The 24,256-nt window shown below is 47.0% G+C and overlaps 2 protein-coding genes across 2 annotated transcripts in view; one reads left to right on the top strand and one right to left on the bottom strand.

The window, feature by feature from the left end:
- The window catches only part of POLE3 (DNA polymerase epsilon 3, accessory subunit), a 274,341-nt gene extending 261,432 nt beyond the window's left edge, over positions 1 to 12,909 (bottom strand). The window contains exon 1 of the mRNA XM_069609898.1: positions 12,704 to 12,909. The gene's annotated coding sequence lies outside the window, so the exon portion shown is untranslated. The remainder of the gene's footprint in view (positions 1 to 12,703) is intronic.
- Positions 12,910 to 12,974: 65 nt separating this feature from the next.
- The window catches only part of C8H9orf43 (chromosome 8 C9orf43 homolog), a 906,643-nt gene continuing 895,361 nt past the window's right edge, over positions 12,975 to 24,256 (top strand). The window contains exon 1 of the mRNA XM_069612161.1: positions 12,975 to 13,045. The gene's annotated coding sequence lies outside the window, so the exon portion shown is untranslated. The remainder of the gene's footprint in view (positions 13,046 to 24,256) is intronic.

Genomic DNA, 24,256 nt, shown 5'->3' on the forward strand with positions numbered 1-24,256 from the left:
GTGACCTTGATTCTGCATAGCTATATGCAGAATCAAGGTGCACCCCAGACAGCCACCTGGTGGCGCCCAAGGTATTGCTCCCTTATCTGGTCCGCAAAGCCCATGGCGTGACCCATTCAGGTACGAATGCCATGATTACGTTACTCCAGAGAGACTGGATAGCGTCTGGTTTAGCCTCTATGGCCCAGCACAACTTTGAACATTGTGCGACATGTTTATCGTATAATGTCGGCAGAATGGTGCCCACAAAGCTATCTGCACATCCCATACTGGAGGGTCCGTTTCTAAACGTGCAGATTGACTTCATACAGCTCCTCGACTGCCTATCTTATCTGTATTGTTTAGTGGGAGTGGATATGTAGAAAGGCTGATGCAATCCCAGTAGCCAAGAAACTGCTTGCTGAGTTTATACCTCGGTTTGGAATACCCCTCTGGCAACTGAGGTACCCACTTCACAGGTCAAGTTATCAGGGAAGTCTACAAGGCTCTAAGAAGAGTACTACTGTCCCATTGTGCTTACCAACCACATTCTAGCACACATGTAGAATGCTGCAACAGCAACCTTATTGTCAAAAATGAGTAAAGAAACCTGGCTAATGTGGCCCCATGCACTCCCACTAGTTGTGTTACCCATGAGAAACAACCCACAGTGCAAAGAGATTGTCTGCTCATAAAATCCTTACAGGACGCCCAATGAGACTGGGGACTGCTCCACCCATAGTTCCCCGAGATGCACGTTCAAGGACAACACAGTACAGTTGTACGTTGATTAAAATGGTTCAGTCTCTCCACGCACAGGTCCGCAAAGCCTTGCATGAACCAGCTGTGGGACTGTGCCAGCCTCTGCAGCCAGGACATTGGGTCCTGGTGAAAATCCATCAACAGAAGACATTGCTTCAACTGAGGTGGAGGGGCCCATATCAGATCCTTCTCACCACGAACTACGCTGTGAAGTGTGACAGGATTCCAGCATAAATCCATGTGTTGCATTGCCACAAGGTCCCCGCTCCATCCGATGACATCACCACCACCGATCTTCCTTAGACAAGCTCCGGAGCTGCCGAGATCCCCGACACCACAGTCTGACACCTCTAGCACTGTGCCAGAATTACCCTGTGTTTTTGTATTAGACCGAATTATACTGGACAACAAGGGCCCGACCCGCCATCAGCTAATATCTTCACATGCTGAGACAAAACCCTGCAGCCGCTAAGTATTTTCACCACAGTGAGGGCCCTGCGGGAGCTACTACTCAAGCTCTTTCAGCAGGCGGTCACTGCATCGGAGGGAACTACTCCAATCCAGGGTCCCCTGCTGGCTCACCACTCACACAGCCCGACACCCATGAACCTCACAACCCAACCAGCCAGAGGTATGCTCTGCGATCCTATTCGTCTGTTACTCGCAAATGCTGTAGTGCACGTACCAATAGAAGGAGCCTGGAACTTGCTTTACTCTCAGCATCTAACTCACTATCCCACTCCACTACGTGAAGGGACGGGCCTTACCCAAGCTTCTCCACCTGCACCCTGCATCTCACTGGGCCTGACTGAGTCAAACAGTGTTACGATGGACCCTGGTGAAGCTGGTGTGCCTCCCATCTAGGGTTACGGGACAGAGAGAAGGCTAGCCCTGAACAATTCTAGACTACAATCTCAGAGAAGTGCAACAAATAGTGGGTGGGGAACAAGTGCCAAACTGTGATAAAATCTGGGAATAACGGAACAGGGAGCACAGAAGGGAGTGCAGTCCAATTGCACTGCCCCCTACTCATCTGTTCACTTGTGAAACTTTAAAAACAAAAGATTTATTCCTCCAGGATGTCTGGTTAATGTTCAGACATTCCGAAACAGTTGACCGGTTTCAGTGGGGTGTTGATCACTTCTATCCCACTTTCCTCAGGAACTAAACACATTCATAACTTCTTGTGCAACAAATCATAATGGTGTTCCACTAGACCAGACTGCTAGATCACCATCCCTGTCGGAGACCATGTTATTGGTGCTACTTTCTTGAGGTGAGTCGGGATGTACATCCACTAGGGTCAGTCACAACATAAGGGACATGTAGAGGTGGTTGGAGGACTCGCTTAACTAAATTATATGGCTTCTAAAAGGAATCTGAAGAAAAAGTCACCTGGACTTTGTGTACCCAGCCTACAGGCCTTCAGACCTAGTGGGCAGCTGGACCTGGACCAATCATGGATTTTGTTGAGTCGAGCAATGTCCAGAAACCTCAAACTATCCGCCCGAGAAAGCCAGAAGAACCTCGGATTCAGAAGAGCCCACGGGGACCTACACTGAGGCCACCATGTCCAGATATGTCATTGCAAGACTAATAATGTTCTCCTGTGTAACTGTGTCTGATTCGCACCACATGCCAAGAGAACAAGGGCCCTGCTACGCACCCCTGAACACACAGCGCAAATACCTGTGTGCACTTCTCTTGGCAGTATGCCTGCATTTATAACCCAACCAACTGCTGGGTGTGTGCCCACCTGCCTCATGATCTGTATTCCCAGTTTCCCATCGCACCCATTCCCATCCAGTGCGGAGACCTTGGTCGGGATGTCACATTAAGTACCCAGTTCTTAGGCCCCCAGGACCTATCCGGAGGGACAGTCATACGTAGAGTTCACTGGGCCCCCAAAATTCCCCACCCAGATCAGGTACAGGTCCCTATATATGGGAGCAAGCATATGTCACCCGTATGTTCCGCACTAACTAGGAAGGGAGTTGCTACCTGGGATATATCTTGCTTGCAGTGCGCCACTCCCCCAATCTCCCTTGCTTAGAGAGAAACACAGATTGGGAATCTTGTCACAGGGGTAAGGTACCGATTACCAGCTCGTTGATAAGGATAAACCGGAATCAATTAACTCAATTACCCTTGCTGGTTGAGGACACTGCCAATGTCACCACATCATTGTCTCTGCTGTCCCGCTAACAGCTGGCCATCCAAACTATGGTACTACATAACCATATGGCTCTAGATATTGTGCTAGCCTCGCTGGAGGGCGTTTGTGTAGTTGTAAAAAGCGAGTGCTGTACATTTATACCAAATTACACAAGCAATGTCACCGACATTATAACTCACATCCGACATACTGTAACCCTCCTACACAGTAATGATGAGGCTGCCTGGTTTTTTGGGGTCCTGGATTATAGGGTTCTCGATCCTGCCCATAGCTGTGGTCGTAATCTTAGGGTTGTCCTTCCTGTCAATGGTTTGCAAATGCCTCTGTCAACATGCAATCGGCTCTTGTTCAGAGGTTTCTCAAACTGTTTAAGTGATGTATTGCCAGATTACTAAAGATACCATTTTCTATTTGAAGTATGTCTTATTAAAAATGTGTGTAATGAGACTGGAGTGAAGTAAATATTTACAAGCTTTAACAGGGTGGTGCATAAATATGTAGAAGAGCACCATGGACTACTATGTGCTGTTTTGGAACTTGCCATGTTTAAGCCACTGTCTCCAGCCTGCATAAAGCGAGATGGTGCACTGCACTACGCCTATGACCTTTAGAACAATATAGGGCTGTATAGCGGTACCTTTGTTTTATATGTTGGTATACGTACAAATAAACAATTTAGCAAGAAAACCATCCCTGGCGGGCAGTGCTGAATCGTCACAGCCCATTTTCAGATGTCTTTTCTACAACTCCATTTCATTTAATATGTTAACATTTTTCTTACATGTCAGACTAAGGTCACTTCCCGTCATAGCAATACGTACGCAACTAGCACATCTTTAGCTGCAGAAGGATGAACAAATCCTGTAATGAGCCCTAACAGAATAGCCTGAGTGCTTGCTCCTGTGTTATGCTGCATAACTTCGCGACGTAGCTCAAAAATGGATGGGATGAGGAGCTGTTCCCTTTTTGAGTAAGAGAGCATTGGCACCTTCTAGTGCGCTAGTACCCCTAGGTGGCAGCTCTATATGCTGGGTTCCAGTGGCGATGTTTGTGTTGCCTGAATTATAGGCCGACCGTGCAGGAAATCCAATCGCCAGCACTTACATTGCTCAACATTATACATAGTTAGGTTCAGGCCCTGCAGGAGGAGCAGCAGCTTTAGGTCTGCAAGCAGATGAGGCATACCTACAATTCGGACCAGGACCTGGAGAAGGCTGTCCACTGCTACCAGAATGTTGCTCGTCACCTCTGTTAGCATGGCAGCTTGCATATGTCATGAGGCAGGGCTCAAAATATGCACTCGCCACAAGCCATTTGCTAATGATAATGGACTCTTGGCGAATAAGAAACTGTGTGCCGTGCGTACGTCTAGAATTGAGGCAAGTGACTTTATAGCGGTTTACTAGCCTGTTACTAGAAACGTTTACCCCTGTATAAAGGGATACACTTTGGAGAGATGCAGAAAATAATGTGTGTTCACTCTACTCACCGTTGTTTTTTAGTTTGGGCTATAAACCGAAATTATTGCATTAGAGTACAGATGGGGAGAACGGCATATAAGGGACAGACAGCATGCAGGTGTTGCTGGGCTAATTGCCCACCCATCGATTGCCAATGGCCATGCTAGTCCATATGGCCTTTCCCACCCAGTTATTTCCCCTCTCCACCCAAAGCACTCCCTCGTGGGAACTATTTGAGCTTGCTTTAATTAAGTTACCATCCAACTTTGCACTCAAAGTGCCTGCCAATATTTTTTCAAAAGCAGTCTTCTGAGGGTTAATTACTTAATTGGATTTGTAAACCTACTAGTGTAATAAAATTTATTTAAATGTCTGCATTCAGCCACTCGATTCATAAGCACTCTGCTGTGTCCTGCACTGAAGTCCGGATAAAAATAAGCATTGGGAAAGCCAACAGTTTTGACTTCTGTATAGGCACTCCTATTGGATGACCAGGTACTCACACCATTTTGCAGCTGCTACTATCAATGGCCAGTTGATATGACTGACTGTGCCTGGAAAGTGCCTTTCCCATGCCTACACAAAAGCCTATACTGTTGACATTACCAATGCTAGTTTACAATTGTCCCAGTCTTACCTAGACCATTCTAGATCTATATTATCAGGGTGTTCTTCCCTCATTCAGGGCGATAGATTTCAGGCTACTAGTTAGGCATGAAAGAACAGTGCCCCGCCAAATCTCCTAATGCATGCCATTTCTTACTCGTCAAAAGTCAATTATCACTTGCCAATGGTTAGTGGCGATTGCCAATCTTCAAGCCTGCCTTACAGTAGGTTCCAGTGTCCCTTAGGCAACCACCCAGTATCCTGCATCTACAGCACTAACCTTGGGCCAGATTGGTTGGTCTGAAAGAATGTCTCAATGTAATAAGTAGGATGTTGCCCATTATCAGTTGCCAATCAGTTCTGATTGGTCAGAAGTGTTATGTCCTGTTTTCTCAGTTCCATGCATAATGATGGGTTGAAGGGAATGTGTTCTGCTTATTCAGCTCCTTGTGCGCCCCTAGACCCCTAATCCATTTTGTGTGTTACCCTCACCCCTACAGATAAAAGGGTTTAACAACCAGTGTTACTCCCTAAAAATAGGCAAATACTCCCAAAAAATGAAAACAGGGAGTAAAAATTCTCCCAACGGAAATAATAAACAGCCACATAGGACCTTGTGCCTCTACTTGTACCAGTAGTGTATGTAGTTCCACAGAAAGAAACTCCTATTATTACTGCCTGATTCACAGATGTAAACATGCATCTTTGAATGTTCATGAATAACCATGCCATCCTGCTCAATCGTCTCTGTGATGACCTGGGTATCACTGATCAAGCCCTGGCCTGGCTGACCTCGTTTCTGTCTGATCAACCCTCCCAGGTCCAACTCAGGTCCTTCCTTCCCTCTATTTCACTCTCTACCTGTGGTGTCCCCAGGGGTCTATCCTCTTTCCCTGGCTGTTCAACCATTACCTGGCATCTCTCGCCCACCGCATTGCCGCCCTCTTCTCCAACTTTCAGTGCAATGCGGAAGACACTCTGCTTGTTTTCAGGATCCCCTATTTCAGCTCTTCTTCTCTCATTTCTGTCTGATATCCAGGAGTGGTGTGCCACCAACGATTTCTGCCTAAATGCCAGTAAATCGGAGCTTCTCCTCATCGGCACACCTGCACCCTCCTTTCCTGTCACTCTCTGGCCGGCATCCCTTGGCCCTCTTCCTGCTCCCACCTGTGAGGCCAAGAACCTCAGGGTCATCTTCAACTCCACACACTCCTTTTCTCCTCACATCTCTGATGTCTCTAAGAAGTCAAACTACCAACTGCACCTCCTCAGAGGTATTCTTCCTTTCCTCTCCTTCCCCCAGAAGCTCACTGTCTCTAGATCTGGTTCTCTTTATGCTGGACTACTGCAACAGCTTCTTTCTAAATCTGCCTCTTCTACTCTCCGCCCTCTGCAACTCATCCAGAGCAAGACTGCACTTGGCCTCAAGCCTAGGGAATCGGATCTCTCCAGCACTGAAATCTCTGCATTGGCTCCCAGTGGCTGCAAGGATAAGTTCAAGAGCCTCTGCATTGTCCACAAGGCCTTCTGGGGCTCAAGTCCTCAATAACTACAACTCTCTCTTTGTAAATACCTTCTTACTCAAGCTCTTTGTTCCTCCACCTCCAACTCCTTCAGGGTCAGTCGCTTCTCCAAGCAACAAGCTGGTGGTAGATCTCTTTCTTCGGCTGGGGCCTCCCTCTGGAACAACCTCCCTGCCTCTCTGAAACTCGGAGAACCATCTCCAGTTCCAGAAGCACCTCAAGACCTTCTTTGCTTCTGCCTTCTCTCTTCCTCTCCACTGCTGATTTCCTGTCTGATACTGCACTGGTCACCTGGCTACCCTCAGATTTCGGGCCCAGGTCCCTACCTGCCCAGTTGCACATGTGCACTGCCTGCCGGCAACCCTTCCACTTGGGTCTGCATCTCTAACCCTACAGCCCCCCTACCTGCACTTTTGGACACACGCGGTCTGCACTTACCCTTGCATCCGCCACCTGCTGGCCGCACTTCTTGTTATTGTTTTGATCCCATGTACAGCACTGCTTCCTCCCCTTTCGCCTGGCACTTTTCCCCTCCCCTGCACTTGTGCGATCTCAATGTCACATGGCCTAGTATGATCGTCTTTGTTCCCCCTTCCTTGCCTCAATGCACCTTGAAACACATATGGCATTTGTAACGCGCCTAAACACAACTAGTTACAAATAATTAATTATTACCACAAAAAATGTTTTTACTTGCTTATGAAATATTCCTATTGGGACTCACAACTTTAAAAAACAGGGAGTCAAATACTCCCACATTAAAATCTTATCTGGGGCACTGGACTTACCCCTATACAGGGTGAACTCTGGCCACTAGAGCAAAGAGCACAGAACTGTCTTTTAAACAGGAGATCAGAAAGAGTGGGCGGAGACTGAGCCCATCAGCTTTTCCCCCTCGGCCAGTTGGCAAGCACGCATGGAGCTTACTATGAGAAAAGTGTCTCCACCTAATAAATTACCGGCAACTGAACTTGACCCAAATATTACTATGAACAAGGCCACCAGTCAGGCACACCACAAATAAAAGACAATCCAATTGGTGTTGGTTATTTCCCATTTCGACTAGAACAGTATAGACAAATTAAATTCTGGCAACATATGTACAGGTCTGGCATGGATCCAGTTCATTAAGATTCAGGAGGAGTGAGGCCCACTGACCTTGGTGACAACTCCCTGTGACAGAACTCATGGTATGGAAAAAAACAAATGATCGCAAGACATGTACTGGTATACTGCCAGAAAATGACATGGTGCAATAACCAGAGGTGTAGGGCAGCTACTCATGCAAATACTAACAGCACTCCTAGCACCTGTCAATAATCCCCATGGATCTTAATTATCAAAACTCTAAATACACCAACACTAGGTACCAGAGTGACAACCCAGTTCTGTGATGCAATCCGCTCACAGGATCAAAATTACTCCCTTTCCACGTAAGGGTACGGGCAACGCTTCAAAGCCTGTGAGGCAACACTTGTAGTTTAACAAGCAGACACCAGTCAAGGCATTATCTGAATCCAATGGCATGCAGCAACTAATCCCATATTCACTCCCCCACGCCACGTTCTTCAATCCCAATTGCTATGCAGTGACTAAGTAGCTCCTTAGGTGCTTACGTGCATGCTCTACATATGTCACTTCACTCTCTACAGTGAAATACGTGTCTATAAACCCTCATATCATCAGTTGGCGTATCATCAATGCATAATGTCTTATTTTCCTGGGTTGCCACCCATGCCTAAATGCATGACTTAGCTCCTTTCCGGGGAACGTGTTCATTATGCCTTGACACACAAATTACATTTTCTTGTCATTATGAGATTGAATCCTGGGGGGGAGACCCTGAAAAAACGCTAAGTGGGATTTCTCAATATCAAGGAATCCAGTTACAATCGCTACTCACCTAAAATAGATCTAAACATGCTGCATGTAATTTGTGACCCCCCCCCCATATTACCCCTTTAGGGCCACGTGTATTGCCCAAGCTAATAAAGGGAGCCCGTGCAGCAGAACAGCTGCAGGCTCCAACTATGGAACTCCTGTCTCTCATTGTGGGCCTGCAGGCCTACACCATGTGATCACGGTCCTGCGGCCCAGGCCCCCACGACCAGCCTAGTGCCCTGGGCCCAGCCCAGGCACCCACCATCCAGGTTGCTCCAGGCATTCCCGCTGTTCCGGCACCAAGGCTGTGCCTCCCAGCCTCTCAGGGCACTCTCAGGGCACTGCCCTGCATCACCATGTAAGTCCAGTGACTCTGGCATATCAGCATGGTGCGGGATCCCCAGCACCAATGAGGCCAGCTGCAGGACAGCTGCCGTCCCCACAACATTGATGGCGAGTGAGGAGAACCGCCGTGATGCCTCGACTCCATCCCTGTCCCTCTGGTTGTGTTTTTTTTTATCCCCTCTCCATGAGAGAGAAGAGGGAGAATGGAGGAGGAGTGGCAGGCCAGTGCCGAGGAGAAGTGAGGGATGTCCCAGCATGATTTTGCCCCAGCTGCGGCCCTCTAAAGAGGGTACTCGTGCAGCCGGGAAGCTGCCCGCTCGCTCCATGAGCGAGCCCAAGAGGAAGGATGCAGCTGCTCCGGTGAGTACATCGCCCGGCCCCCACCCCGCAGTGCAAACAGCATATCACATGATCCTGGGCCATCAGGCGGTGTAAATGAGGAAGGTGCTCACTGGTCCCAATGGGATCAAGGGCCGCCCAGTGGTGATAGAGGATGCAGCTTTGTGTTGGAGCAAGACAGATAGGAAGGCGTCCCAACAGCTAATCCCTGGGCACCACTGGTGGTGGGTGCATGTGCTCCCGTGCGAGCAAAATAAAAGTGAATAACAAAGTGCTCCAGGCCACAAAGCAGAGTTTTTGCAGGAGCACCAACAATGGCCACACTGCTTCCAACGTGGGACTGCCATCTTTACGCTCCTCAGGGTCCCAAGCCATGACCATCGCAACATCCTGCACATCTCACTAGTATGACCAGGCATGGGATGCTGCATGCGCAGGACTTGACAAGTTGAAGACCCTCAAGCACTGAATAAGAGGCGATGTGCGCTGCAAGGTGATCCGAGAGACTGAATACCACTGCGCACCTGTAACAGGCAATTCCTGCACTGCCAGCCAGGTAAGAACCTGTGCACTGCACCAGCAGTCGAAAGGCATGGCACAACAAGAATAAAAGTAATCATCTCTCTTCACACTGCCATCAGGAAAACAGGATGCCCTGCCATGGAAGTCACCCTGCCTGCCCTACGGGTGGCCTCGACACCAGGCCACTAATGTCCCCTACTGTACCACTGATGATCCAGGGAGCTAGTAGACCTAACTGCCTGCCTCCAACATCACCCTGCCTGCCATGCCATCTAAGGGCCAAGCCAACGTGGGCTTGGGGGAGGAGGGGAGATACCTGCCGGTCCCCCTGACTTCAGCCAACAACTTGTGTCTGACCAACACACACATGCAGCCCTGGCAGCCTACACCAAGAAACAATGCAACGGGCAAGGTATGGGTTGCAGCTCATCATGAGTGCTTGTGCGACTTCCTGCGCCCCTGGAGGAAAGACAGTCCTGACTGGCGGAATATCGTGGAAAAGTGGGGCGAGTGATGTCCTGTCTCCCCGTGCCCCATCAACATTACATGGAGCAGCCTGGACGCCCTGCGATCTGCATCTCGCTGCCCTGCCCCGACACCAAGGGACTATGCCGATGTGGCCCCTGGACCCAGGGAATTGACTCCTGAATGGACGCTGATGGAAAGTGAACTTGTCTCCTGCAGTCCTGCAATTGCTTAAAGAGGACTCAGTAAACATGTGTTTTGATGCTGTGAATCTGCATATTAGCTACATGCTTAAAGTGGTCTCATTAAAGAGCAGTATTGTGAAGCTGTGATACCGCAGTTAGTAGGGGTGCATGTCGTGCCAACCATGGCGTCTTTTCAGTGGTTACAGTTCTGAACCCCAGGTTAATAAAGTGTTTTGTAAATGGTGGTAGAACTGCCTACATTCCACTGGCAGTTCGCCAATCACGACTGTCACCCGCCGAGTATGTGTAGAATGGGTTAGTATGTGCTATGTCTGTAAATAACTGAGTAGCTATACATGTGTCAGTGGCATATCCTATTATCTGTCTACCCCTCAATTTCTAAAGTTATAAATATTTGTCATTCTGTAACGGGGGAATCAATTATGTCTCAGCAACGTTTGTTTGGTTCCTTATGAAAAAGGAGGAGTGTAACGTGTGACCCTCCCAAGTGTATTACCCCTTTAAGATGGGTCATCATGGCCCAAGCTAATAAAATGAACCCCTGCAGGCACGTGCAGCAGAACGGCTGCAGACTCCAACTATGGAACTCCTGTCTCCATCTCTCATTGTGGGCCTGCAGGCCTACACCATGTGAACACAGTCCTGCAGCCCTGGCCTATAGGCCGCACGCTGTGTGACCACGGCCCTGCAGGTCCTCGATGGTCTGTGCCCCCAGACCAGACTGGTGCCCTGGGTCCAACCCAGGCACCCACCAGCCAGGATTCTCCAGGCATCTGTGGTGCTCCGGCACCCAGGCTGTGCCCCACAGCCTCTCAGGGCCATGCAACACCTTGTAGGTCCGGGTGACCACAGCATATCAGAACGGTGCTTGGCCCCCCCCCAGCGCCAATGAGGCCGGCCACGTGACAGCCGCTGGCCCCACAACACTGCAGTCCTCCCCAGCTTCCCTGTCTAGTCAACAGTCCTTGGCACAATCATCTATCAGTCAGTCACTAAGGAACAGGTACAACCATAAATCTCTCAGGGGACACAATACTGCAATCTACAGTCAACTACCCCTCACCACAGTTCAGGACCGCTCAATCAAAACAGTGAGCGTGACATCCCACCAGGAACTACGAAGCAGAGAGCTTAACCCCTTCTATCCTAGGCAGAAATGTTTGTACATTCCCTGGACACTATAACAGAAAACATGATTCTGAGCCCAAAAATGGTCATAGTGGTCTTCACTAGAGTGCAGTTGGTCAAAGCTAGTAAAAGGATCAATGGATGCAAAGAGTCATTTGGTCACAATATTGCCCCTAAAGTTTGGCAGATTTGATGATGACAGAGACAAAACGCTCCCTCGATGGTGGGCATCTAGAAGACAATGAACTGAACTCAAAACCTGTATTTTTTTTTTTATAAAAAGGAAAAGACTTCAAGTAACAAATATACATTAAACCTAGAATTCTCGATAAATTACAAAATATATATATATATATATATATATATATATATATATATATATATATATATATATATATATATATATATATTCTTCCTGGCCACCGGAGACTGTAGTATACCCAGAGACTGCAGGAAAAAAGATACACTTCCTCCCCGGCTGTGACCAGGTTTGCTTGGGAAATTAAGGGCTCTCCTCAACAAGATAAGGGGTGAAACTCGTCCCCGTTCCACTAGATTAAAAATGTTTATGCTAGCATGCGATGCCAGGTTAAACTATGCCAGAGTGTAGATTGAGCTCCACAAGTGCCTTCTCCAATGACACTCACTAACACAAAAAAAGACACTACATCAGTAATACCATTTAGGCTTGCAAGGCATTGAGATATAAATCAGCTTGGCACAGACCATGAACTTGAAACTGATAGGCCCATCACATTGCATTCGTGATACCAGGCTGACATGTACGTAGCAAAACACATGTGCAGCTGGTCTGTAAATGCTGTAATATTCTTGGCAGAGTCACTGGCCACAGTTTGCATTATTTGCGCAGTTTGATGCCAATTTAAAACTAGCTGCCACAAACATTCCTTTGGACATAACGAGAAGCCCTGTGATCGTGAGCAACCGCAACCCCTATCGAATTATGGGTGTAGCTTCGCCGTTTGAGAGTTTAGGATCATGTTCCTGTCCAGCAACCGTTAAGATGAAACAACTCTGTCAAAGCCCTGGAGGCATAACATGAGACTTACTCTGCCCCAGCCCGCAGTGCCGACTGGTGACAAGCTGATTAAAAGACAGCAAACCTTATTAGAACCCGCCCCAATCCCTAGCCTGATCATGTAACTGGTTTGTATTGCAGTCGATCCCTTACTATCTCTTCGCTCTATTTTTTACAACCTCTTTCTTCATAAACCAGACTCAGGCCACGAACGTGTTCGAGCCCTTCTCTGCTACAGTTACATATTTAGGGTCACTTTCCCCTCTTCTTACCGACAAAATTCAGCCCCTTCCCGCCTCAGCAGCCCTTAACTTCACAATCCCAGAAACAGCGCCCGAGACCAAAACAGCGCGCGGCCCAGCAAGAACATACTGCGCAGCCGTCAGTGTCACCGACCAAAGAGAAAACACTAGACCGCGCATGTTGTGTGGTCCACGTGCCTGCTAAAGAATACGTCGGTCAATACCAACGCTATGCTGTCATGAGCGTTCACTCATCTCGCTTTTCTATTTCTATTAATCGCCAGAGCGAGGTTTGAAACGCAGCGACATGTGTCAAGTGTTATAGCATTTGTTGCCTGGAGACCGTATAACCGTGCGAAAGATTGTGGAGGGGTGAGTACACAATTCCCAACCGGTTATGCACAGTCCCCAATGCCGGTTTTACAGAAAGTACGTCCAGTGCCGAATGCCCTCGTAACATTGGTCACCCAGTATAATGTATGTCTATACCATAACTTTCAATCTTTCAGCCATCATAAGGAAGGTGCTATAATTCGCGCGAGCAATACATCCCTGAATTGCCGAGTTCCCGGAATTTTCACTGACTTGAACTGTAATGCATTTTTAAAGAACAGTTGACTAGCTGTTAACAACTGGATATGACGTGTGGGCTCATGCACGGTCATTTCTGGAATATAGTGTCAAATGATGTCTTGTAATAAAGCACATCTGGCCACTCATTAGCATTTGACAAAAACTGTTGAACGCCATTTTACAAGGGGGTTTGTGTTGTGGCCTAAATGGATGACAGGACGCTGTAGGGTTTCTAACAGTCTTTATTGACTGACAAAAGGGAGAAAGGCTCTAACGGCCTGGTGGCGCTGGGCGCTTACTTACAGTTCATTGCGATCAAGTCCTGTGCTTTCCCAGTTGATTCACTGTGGAAAGGTTGTGCTCACCGGTGGCACGCTGTAAACTTCTAGGGCCCCCATGTAGCCTCCTACCTCCTGTGGCTGTGGTGTTACGCCCTAGAAGCTGTGGTGTGAGTCCTGTGGCTCACTGCTTCTTCTCCCTGTAATCAGGAGAAGCGCTCCTCTGTGACCGCCTCAGCTGGCCGAGCGCCAACTCTGAAGCGGGAACGTTTTCCCGCGGAGCGTGGGCTCGCGAGATCCCGCGAGAACACGCTCCCGCGATCATGTGATGTCCCCACACACCTCCTTTGCTGGGAAAAAGGATGGGTGGTCACTCCATGATGAAGTCCGCATATTTCCTGGGTTTCCTTCTCTCTCTCTGGGGCCTGCCAGGATCGGGGTATGGTGCGGGATCGATTAAGTGTCTTTGGGAAGGTGCTGGTGATTCAGCTTCTCTTTGTCCAGCTCTTTGCTGTGATTCCCTGGGTGTTGTTGGGGGAATGGGGCTTGCGATGTCGTTGTGATGGTGCGGCTCTATGGTATCTCTACTTGGGAGGTGATGGTTCTCGTATGGCTCTTGGCAGACTTGATCTTCTCCAGTGTCTCCTTGAGAGTGTACAGTGTTTTTTTTCCTGCGGTACATGGCTACCCTTTCTAGATTCCATCTCCTGCCATCGCTGGTGCAGATGTGTGTTTGTCCCTCTCTCCATGACTTCTATGGGACTGCTGTATCTGGAACCAGTGGAGGTGTCCTTGTGGGGGAGTCGTATCTTCACCAGATCCCCTTTGTTGACTTGTGTGTGTCGAGCGGCTCGGCGCAAATCCCCCTGTGCTTTCATCGCTTCTTTGTTGCGCTGCATGCGGCACGTTATGTCATCCATGTCAACGTCATCATCGGCCCTCACTTGCTGGAGCCATGGTGGTACCAGTGAGGATGCTGCCCTTCTCCCCCTCAGCAGATGGAAAGGTGAAACACCCGTGACGGCGTTGGGGGTGAGGCGGTGGGCCGCTACGGCTTCTTTGACTGTCTTGTATGGGTCTAGGACCGAGGCGTGAGCCAGTTGTAGCGCCCCCTTGATGAAGCGGTTTGCCCGCTCGACTAGGCCATTTGCCTGTGGGTGGTATAGACTTGCTTTCCACTGTTGGATGTTGTTGAGCTTGAGAAATGTTTCCATTTCTCTGGAGACTAGCTGGACTCCGTTGTCCGTGACAAGTTCTTCGGGCAGGCCATCCCGCTGGAATATGGCGGTGAGTGTTTCAATGACTGTTCCTGTGGTGATGTCTGAGGTGAAGTCAGCTTCCACCCATTTGGAAAAGTAGTCGACCATGACTATCCCGTACCTGTGCTCTGGGGGCATGTTGTCCAGCGGCCCTATGAAATCCAGACCCAGTTTTCGCCACACCCCTTTGGGGACTTCGGTGGGCAGCATGGGGGCTTGCCTCACTGCTAGGCGCTTGTCGCTGTTTGAGCATTCATGGCACCTATCGACCATCTGCCGTACGTCCTGGTCCATGCCTGGCCACCAGTATGCGTCGCGTATCCTTCGTCTGGTCATGTTGCACCCTAGATGGCCCGAGTGTGCTCTGCACAGTATGACTTTGCGGATTCCGCTGGGTGGGATGATTTGATCACCTCTGAGAATGAGACCGTTCATGGCGGTGATTTCCTCGTTCACCTTCCAGTAGGGACGAAGGCCTTCGGGGATCGCTCTCTTGTTGGGCCATCCATTTCGAACCCAGGTGCTTACGTGCCTTAGGGCGTAGTCCTGCTCAAACTCTTCCTGCCAGTGGCGCTCGCTCATTTCCATGTACTCGACGTTCCTCAAGTCGCTGATGGAAGCAACGACACATTCGTCTTCCAGGAATGTGGTGCCGGGGGCGCTTTGGTTCAGGAGCCTGGACATGCAGTCCGCTTGTGCGTTTTTCCAGCCCGCAATGTGTAGTATCTCATAGGTATACTCTTGGAGCTTTGCGGCGATCCTGGCCAGTCTAGGGCTGGCCGTCTTGGTGCCGCCCGGGCTCAACATGTGGATTAGGGGTTTGTGATCGGGGATCAACTTGAATCTTGTCCCCCATACGTATGATCTGAAATAGTCGACGGCCCAGGCGCATGCCAACATCTCTTTCTCTACCGTAGAGTAATTCTTCTCGGATGAGGATAATGACTTGGATGCAAACGCCACAACGTTCTCAGTGTCACCCTTCTTCTGGGTCAAGGTGGCCCCCAGGCCGTATGCGCTGGCATCAGTGGTGATGCAGGTGTCCCATTCAGGATTGTATGGTTTAAGACACGACGCGTGTAGAATCCTTTTCTTGATTTCGCCGAAAGCCTCATCCTGTTCTGGGCCCCAAGAGTAAGCTGCCCCCTTCTTCAAGAACTCCCTCTTGGGAGATGTGGTCTCGGAGAACCTGGGGACGAATTTGGCATAGTACTCGGCTAGGCCCAAGAATGAGCGTAGTTCCTCTTTGGACATCGGCGCCGGTGCTTCTGTAATGGCCTCCATGAGGTTCTTCTTGGGGCTTACCCCATCACTCGAGATGCAGTACCCAAGATATTCTACCTTGTTCACCCCGAAGACACACTTTTCTTGGCGTAGGTGAATGCCTTCCTCCTGAAGTCTGCTCAGGACTGACTTGAGTGCCTTGTCATGGGTCTCGTTGTCTTTGGCGTACACCAGGATGTCATCTTGGAAGAATGAGACATTGGTGAGTCCTTTAAGCAGGGAGTTCATCATCCTCTGGAATGCGGATGCTGCGGACGATAACCCGAAAGGCATGCAGGTGTATCGGAAGGTGCCAAAAGGAGTGATGAACGCCGTCAGGGGGCGGGAGGACTTGTGTAGAGGAATCTGGTGATAGGCATCACGCATGTCCAGCTTCGAGAAAATGGCCGCCTCCTTCATCATGAGGACAATCTCATTGATGCTGGGGAGTGGGAAGCTATCCGTGATCACCTCTAAGTTCAGGCTTCTCAGGTCGATGCAGATCCTGAGGACGTTGCTGGACTTTTTCTTTACTAATACTACCGGACTCAGCCACTCTGAGGATTCCACGGTTTCAATGGTTCCTTCTTCGACCATCTTCCACAGGTGGGCGTCCAAAGCTGGTCTTGTGGTGGCAGGTACTGCCCTTACTTTGTGCTTGACCGGGGTGGCGTTGGGTTTCAGCTGAATCTTGTGGACAAAGTTTTTCACTTTTGCCGGTTTCTCGGAAAACAGGTTTGGAAAGATCTCCTTGTAGTTTTGCGCTGCTCCTGATGAGATCATGAGCACCTGTTCCGGAGTGCTGGGATCTAGTTTCATGCTGAGTTTGTGTTGGTCATCCCACCCCAGCACGGCTGGACCTTTGGGTGAAAAATACACTTTGGTGGTGGTACACCTCCCTTTAAAATCGATCCGGGCTTTGATGTAGCCCAAAAGGTCGACCGTTGCCCCTCCAAACACGGTCGGTTTTTGCCTGGTTGATCTAATCTCCACTTTTTCTTGTCCCATCTTCTCCTTGTACGTGTTGATGGGCAGAATGGTGAGGTCGGATCCCGAATCAGCCATGACGCGCGTTTCCATTCCGTCCACTTTAATGGTGCAGTGGGGCTTTTCTCTTCTGGCATGGGGGGCATTGACCATGACAACCATGGGTCTGTCCTGTAGTTCATCATCATCAGTTGAGGTGCAGTTACCGTCAACACGGGAAACAGTTTTCTCCCGCCACATGCATGCCGGAGCCACATGGCCAATCCGTCCACACTTGGAGCACTCCTTATTCCTGGCGGGGCAGTCGCGGTCGTTCGCCATGTGCTTGGAGCTGGCGCATCTGTAACATTTCAGTGCCTCCTTTTTCCTGGGACTTTTGCCTTTGGGGCCGTCGCGGGAATACTTGTCTCTGCGACCTCTCCATTGTAGCGCCGCCATTTCGGGCACAGGCAGGTGACTTCCCGCCTCCTTGCGTCTGCTGGAGGTTTCTTCCTCCGCCCTGGCAATCTGGATGGCTTTATCGAGGGTGACCTCCTTTTCTTGGATGAGTTTGTCCTGTACTTCCCTAGAGTTGGTGTGGACAACGAGCATGTCGCAGATAACCTGTTCTGCATTTTCTCCAAAGGCGCAAAGAGAAGCGAGTTCTCTCATCCTGGTGATGTAGTCATCCACGGGTTCGCTCCCTTCCTGTTTGCGAGTGTAGAATCTCAGCCTGTGCAGTACAATGTTCTCCTTATTGGTGAATCTCTTCATGATGCACCGAGTCGCTTCTTTGTAAACATCGTCGTCTTCGACGTCATTGTCGGCCGCAGGTATTTTTTTAAGGCCGGCAAAGATGCGCTGACCTTCAACCCCTAACGCATTTAACAGCATCGCCCTTTTCCTGATGGGGGCATATCGCGTGCCGCCCACTGCTTCCAAGTAGGTGGAGAAAAGGGGTTCCCATTGCATCCACGGAATTGCCGGTGTCCCTGGCAAGGGGAGAAACGCAGGGGGTGGTGTGGCGCCTTGCATGGTGGGTCCGTGGGACTTCTGGTATCCTCGTCGCCAGTTATGTTGTGGCCTACATGGATGACAGGACGCTGTAGGGTTTCTAACAGTCTTTATTGACTGACAAAAGGGAGAAAGGCTCTAACGTGGCCTGGTGCCGCTGGGCGCTTACTTACAGTTCATTGCGATCAAGTCCTGTGCTTTCCCAGTTGATTCACTGTGGAAAGGTTGTGCTCACCGGTGGCACGCTGTAAACTTCTAGGGCCCCCATGTAGCCTCCTGTGGCGTTACGCCCTAGAAGCTGTGGTGTGAGTCCTGTGGCTCACTGCTTCTTCTCCCTGTAATCAGGAGCAGCGCTCCTCTGTGACCGCCTCAGCTGGCCGAGCGCCAACTCTGAAGCGGGAACGTTTTCCCGCGGAGCGTGGGCTTGCGAGATCCCGTCTCGCGAGATCTCGCGAGAACACGCTCCCGCGATCATGTGATGTCCCCACAGTTTGGAACTTTCCCCACAAGATTTGTAGCAAATTTTTAGTGTAGTGCTTTGAGGTCATACCAAATATATATTAGGCGCTATATAACTGACAAATAACATAACATTGAAATGGTGGATTCTATGCAGTGCTGTAAATTAACAAATGTTACTGAAGTAATCCCCCCACCCATTTACGCGTGTGGGGGAGGGGCGTCGTGTCATGGGGGATTTTTTGTGGTGTGGGCGGGACTGGGGACAGATTGTCAGTGGTGTGACACCAGGGTGGACGAGCTAAGTGTCTAATGATGTGCGTCTCCTGATTATAGGAAACAAAGTGCATTTTGGGAACATAAGAATGACCACCAATTTATCAAAAACATTCATTCCTTCTGAACATCTGCCACACCGAGATAGAATTATGAAGGTTAGCAAGTGCCACACTTAGAATTGTGAACATTAGCCTGCGTCGCATCCAGATAGGATTGTGAATGCTGCATGTGCCGCCACCTTTAGATGGAATTCGAATGTTAGCATGCCCCACACTTAGAACTGTGAACATTAGCCCGCGTTGCTTCTAGATAGGATTGTGAATGTTAGCAGGTGCCACACTTAGATGGAATATGAAGGCTAGCAAATGCCACACTTAGATGGATCTGTGAATGCTAGCATGTGCCACACTTGGATAGAATTGTGAACATTGGCCTGCGCTGCATCTGTATAGGATTGTGAAGGTTGGCAAGTGGCACACTTAGACAGAACTGGGAATGTTAGCATGTCATATAACCCACTAACCAAAAATCTCACATTTTCTGCATACTTACCGCACTCAAAAAAACTCACACAACAAGCCACACGCACTTCACCACAACGCAACAACACATAAGCCGGACCAACAGCACACGAGGACTGTCATCGATCCGATACTCACACCAAACCTCAGCACCTGGTGTATACCGAGTTGAAGCTGCCAACAGAACACCACCCCTCTCACTATCCTACTCCCTCTTCACCTTACTACCCCATCCCACCTTCTCGTTTACACATCTGCTGGAGCGCCTGGGGACCAACTCGGTTGTTGACGGTGCGTGGTACGAGTACCTTTAACATTTAACATGCTGTACACCCTTGGTATGGTGCTCATTTCGTCTTGTCAGAATAGTCACCCTGACAGAAAAATGTGTGCCAAGCATGAGACATATATACACTTCGAAGAAAAACTCAATTTGATTGCTTAGTCTTCATAAGTGTTGTATTAAACGAGAAAAGTGCCCTTTGTGATGACACGTGTTTCAATGGCACACACCGTCTTTTTCAAATCAGGGCTATGTTAGGTTTACACACAATCCATAGTCCCCATCAGAGGGATAACGCAAAAACATCAGTTTAAAATAAACATTTCAACCATGGTCAAGGAAATAATTATGGGCACACAGGGAGCCCAGGGTGAAAATATCGATAATTATTCTGAACGAGTATACACATACATTGTTCTTATCAGAACCAGAATTTTAGGACACTGCGTCTTTAAGTCAGTAACATAGCTGCTATTGTTTAATACATTTGTGAGCAGATATGTGTTTATAAGATTGAGTCACATAACCAATTCAATACTGTCACCATTTAGACATTCACAGCAACACATTAAGCAATTATTAACATTTTTATTTAATTTTCTTTCTTTTTTTCTGGCCATTGTCAACTGACCCTTTTTTTGCGAACAGTAAATCTAAAATATATGGTACAATAAAGGTGAAACCTCCGCTATCTAATCACACATGAACATTTTAGAATTAAAGTTCCTAATCCCGTTACGGTACATAGATTTAACAAATGAAACTGAGAAAGGGCACAGACTCATGATGTAAAAACAGCGGCTGACCTAAATATGGCAGCCGTAATAGTAAAGGAAGAAGGACCATCAGCGGTTGCTAGGAGACCGCTTAGATAACACAAAAGGGCATTCCTATCTGTTCGCAGATAGATACGGACAGATTTATAAAAGCGGCAGGAAATTCTGATACAAACAGGTGAGCCACAAGGTCGAGCGGAAACTTAGGTGTGGTAATGAAAGCCGTCATAAGCTTAACGGCAATGTGTGACGCACGTGTCTAGTTGAAACTCTGAACCAAAGAACATTTGTCTAAGAACAGAGGAACTATAATATTAAGTTCTATAATTCTGTGAGCCTTGCGTCTTCTGCTTTTGAATTACAATGACATTTAGCCAGTAGACTTTATTCAAACTTGTACTTGATAAGGACAATGAATAGAAGGCACGCTTTACACTGTATATCTTCAGTTATAGCCAAAACTATATGTGAACTAGCCACAGACCAAGGAGCACTGTACAATAAGTAGAATTCGGGAATCAATATAGTGACATGCCAAAATTCTAAATAGCATTCTTTATATTTAAACTTAGATTCAGCTGTAAAGAGGTACACTTGTGAAAACAGATCTGGCAAAATGTATTTACTCCAAGTTTATCTTTGGCAGGTTGGGATTGATCCCATGACTATTTTCACATAGCTGAAAGGCATTCCCCGAATATTGAGACAGAACCATTGGGTAAGATAGGTTCTCTATACGCTGTGCAGTACGTACAGAGAAAATATTTTATGAATATGAGATAATAATAATCTAGACTCACATAACTAATCAATGTATAATATTTTCTTTCTCTCTTTACTTTCTTTTTTCATTTTTTCTTACCCTAAATAATCCTCCCCTAACCCCCTCCCTGTGTGTCCATAATTATTTCGTTGACCATTGTTGAAATGTTTATTTTAAACTGATGTTTTTGCATTATCCCTCTGATGGGGACTATGGATTGTGTGTAAACCTAACATAGCCCTGATTTGAAAAAGGCGGTGTGTGCCGTTGAAACACTTGTCATCATAAAGGGCACTTTTCTAGTTTAATACAACACTTATGAAGACTTAAGCAATCTAATTGAGTTTTTCTTTTATGTGTTTTTTGGCGCATGATCACAACAAGTGTAACTAAACCTGCTATAATCCTTTTTTAAGAACGGAGTTGAGGAACCATTGATTACTCGGTTGTTACCAGGCTCATGTGACACAATTATTAGTTCATATTTACTTACCTAAAGGGCGCTGAGGTCCTATTGTTTAAGTGTCCACTGTGAAAAGGTTCCTCACCATTTATTACTGTTTTGTCAGGATACTCACCAATATGGCTGACTATCTAGAGAATAGAGAAGCAGATGCAATCAACTTATTTACCCCTAAAAGAAGCAATCTTCATGCGTTTACATCCAATCTGCCCAAACCAAGAGAAGATCTCTGTTATAAATGTATCAAACTTGAAAGACCTTCACGCAGAGAAGTGGACAAGTATTGGGAAATGATCTCCCTCAAAAACTACATTAGTAAAGAACAAATACCAAGAGGACTAAGGATCCTTATTTTTCCTGACTTCACATGAGATGAAGATAAAGACTTGACAGACTTATGGGAAAAGAATTTAAATCAAAGTTCTAAAAACATGTTAGAATTATTGATAGAACATACCAGTCGAGAACACAAAAGGATCACGGAACAAATTGACACAATTAAAAAGGAAATTACTGAGGCCAAAGCCCTAGAAGTTACCAAGGAGAAAAATTATCAGAAAATGTTCGAGATTTTAAAAGACTAACAGGATGAAATTAAACTGAGAAAAATGAGAAAATTCTTTCGGGATGACAGAGACTATCGAGATGACAAAGTATATACGTTGCAAGACAAGTACAAACAATTCACAAAACCAGTATCAAGGGGAAGTACTCCGAACATGTCATCAGGAAGCTCGGAGGCAGATTCAGAAGGGGACCAAGAAAAAGAAATTGAACAAACAGGCAAAACCAAAATAGGATAAGGTTTCCTTAACCAAATCAGACGATATAAAAAAGGCAACAGAACCAATTACCAAAAACAAGTAAGTTTTTTATTAGCGGCTCAGACAAACCAACAGCAACCAATTTCAGGCACAGGGGCAAGTGGGGCAGTGAAAGACTCAGGGAATCCAGACGTCCTCGAAGATTTCAGAAGATTAACAAGAGCAGGAGCGAGAGAGGCAGCAAGGAAGAACAAGTAAATGATCTTGTGATGAATTTATCAAATCGAATTTTGAAACCAGAAGAAATATCATTACTGAATAAGGGCTTCACCTTTGCTCCAACTATAGATTACAACACCATAGATGTACATATCGATCTATTCAAATTTGTCAGAAAATTAAAATTGAAAAAATGTTTTGCAACACAAGTGACAAATACCAACAAGCCGAAAGACCCAAAAGTGACACCAAGCCAACTATCAATTGAAGATCTAACTAATGTTCATCTCTTGAGATCTCTACAAGACACAACAGAATGCCCAATTCATGAGACCATATATGAACTACAAATATAACAGACCAGTCTTGTGACAAAGGAAATTAAAGTAAAATCCAAATTCACACGACAACTGGTGGCAGAAAATTTACTGGATGCCTTTTACAAATCAGTGACTAAAGAACTAAATGATATTTCAGATTCAATGAAGAAAAGAAACACTCCTAAAGTTAAATACAAATTTGACAACCTAACTAGAATGGAAAGAGAAGCACTCAAAAATCTTTAAGAAGATTCAAATTTGACCATCAAGACAGCCGACAAGGGTGGGAAAATTGTTATAATGAATCGAGAGGACTACATAACGATGGCAAACAATCACTGAACAACACCACAATGTTATGTCAAAATACCATCTAACCCAAAATCAGAAATACTAACGGAAATAAGAGAATCTATTACAGGATGGTACCATCAAGGTCTTGTAACCGATGAAGAAGAACAATTCTTGGAAATCAAACATCCAGTCCTACCGACAATGTATTTTTTGCCTAAAGTACATAAAACCTTTTAGATGATTCCAGAAGGGAGACCGATTTTAAGTGGAATCGATTGGGCCACTATGAATATGGCAGAATATATTGACAATATACTTCGACCAAGAGTCATCACAACCAAGTCTTACCCGAATGAAACAACATCAGCAATAAACAGGCTAGCAGGAGTAGCCTGGAACACTGGGTATGTTCTAGCCACTTGGGATGTAAAGGCACTCTTTGCATCGATTAGACATGATACAGCATTAGAGGCCATAGATTATACTTTCTATCAGAACACAGCATCAAATTATCAATCCACTAAAATGGTCAAGGAAATGTTACTACTAACGTTACAAAATAATGTCTTTTTATTCAATAAAGAGTACTACAGACAAAGGAGAGGTGTAGACATGGGCGTCTGGCAAACCTAGTAATGGCCATGTAGGAGGACCAACATATTTACAATGATGAAGACTATGACGAGCATGTCATTTTATGGATTCGTTACATAGACAATGTTCTGCTAATTTGGAAGGGAGAGGAGGCCGCACTGGAGGAATTCAGGAAAAGAGCTAATCAGAATTCAATGGGAATAGAATTCACAGGTACTTCCAGTACTGCAGAGGTGAACTTTTTAGATCTAACAATTTATGTGGATAATCGACAACTCAAGACTAAAACTTACAGGAAACAAACAGAGGCAAACTCAAAGCTGTTTGCTACTAGCTGTCATTATACTCCCGTACTTAAGAATATTCCAAAAGGGGAGTACATACAAGCTCAAAGAAACTGTACAGAACAAGGGACGTTTGATGAAGAATGCAATCTGCTAACAACACGATTCTCAGCCAGAGGTTATACCAAATGAAATATAGCGGAGTCATGCA

The sequence above is a fragment of the Ambystoma mexicanum genome, chromosome 8, assembly GCF_040938575.1.
Source record: "Ambystoma mexicanum isolate Mex_15411 chromosome 8, UKY_AmexF1_1, whole genome shotgun sequence".
In the NCBI taxonomy this organism is placed as follows: Eukaryota; Metazoa; Chordata; class Amphibia; order Caudata; family Ambystomatidae; genus Ambystoma; species Ambystoma mexicanum.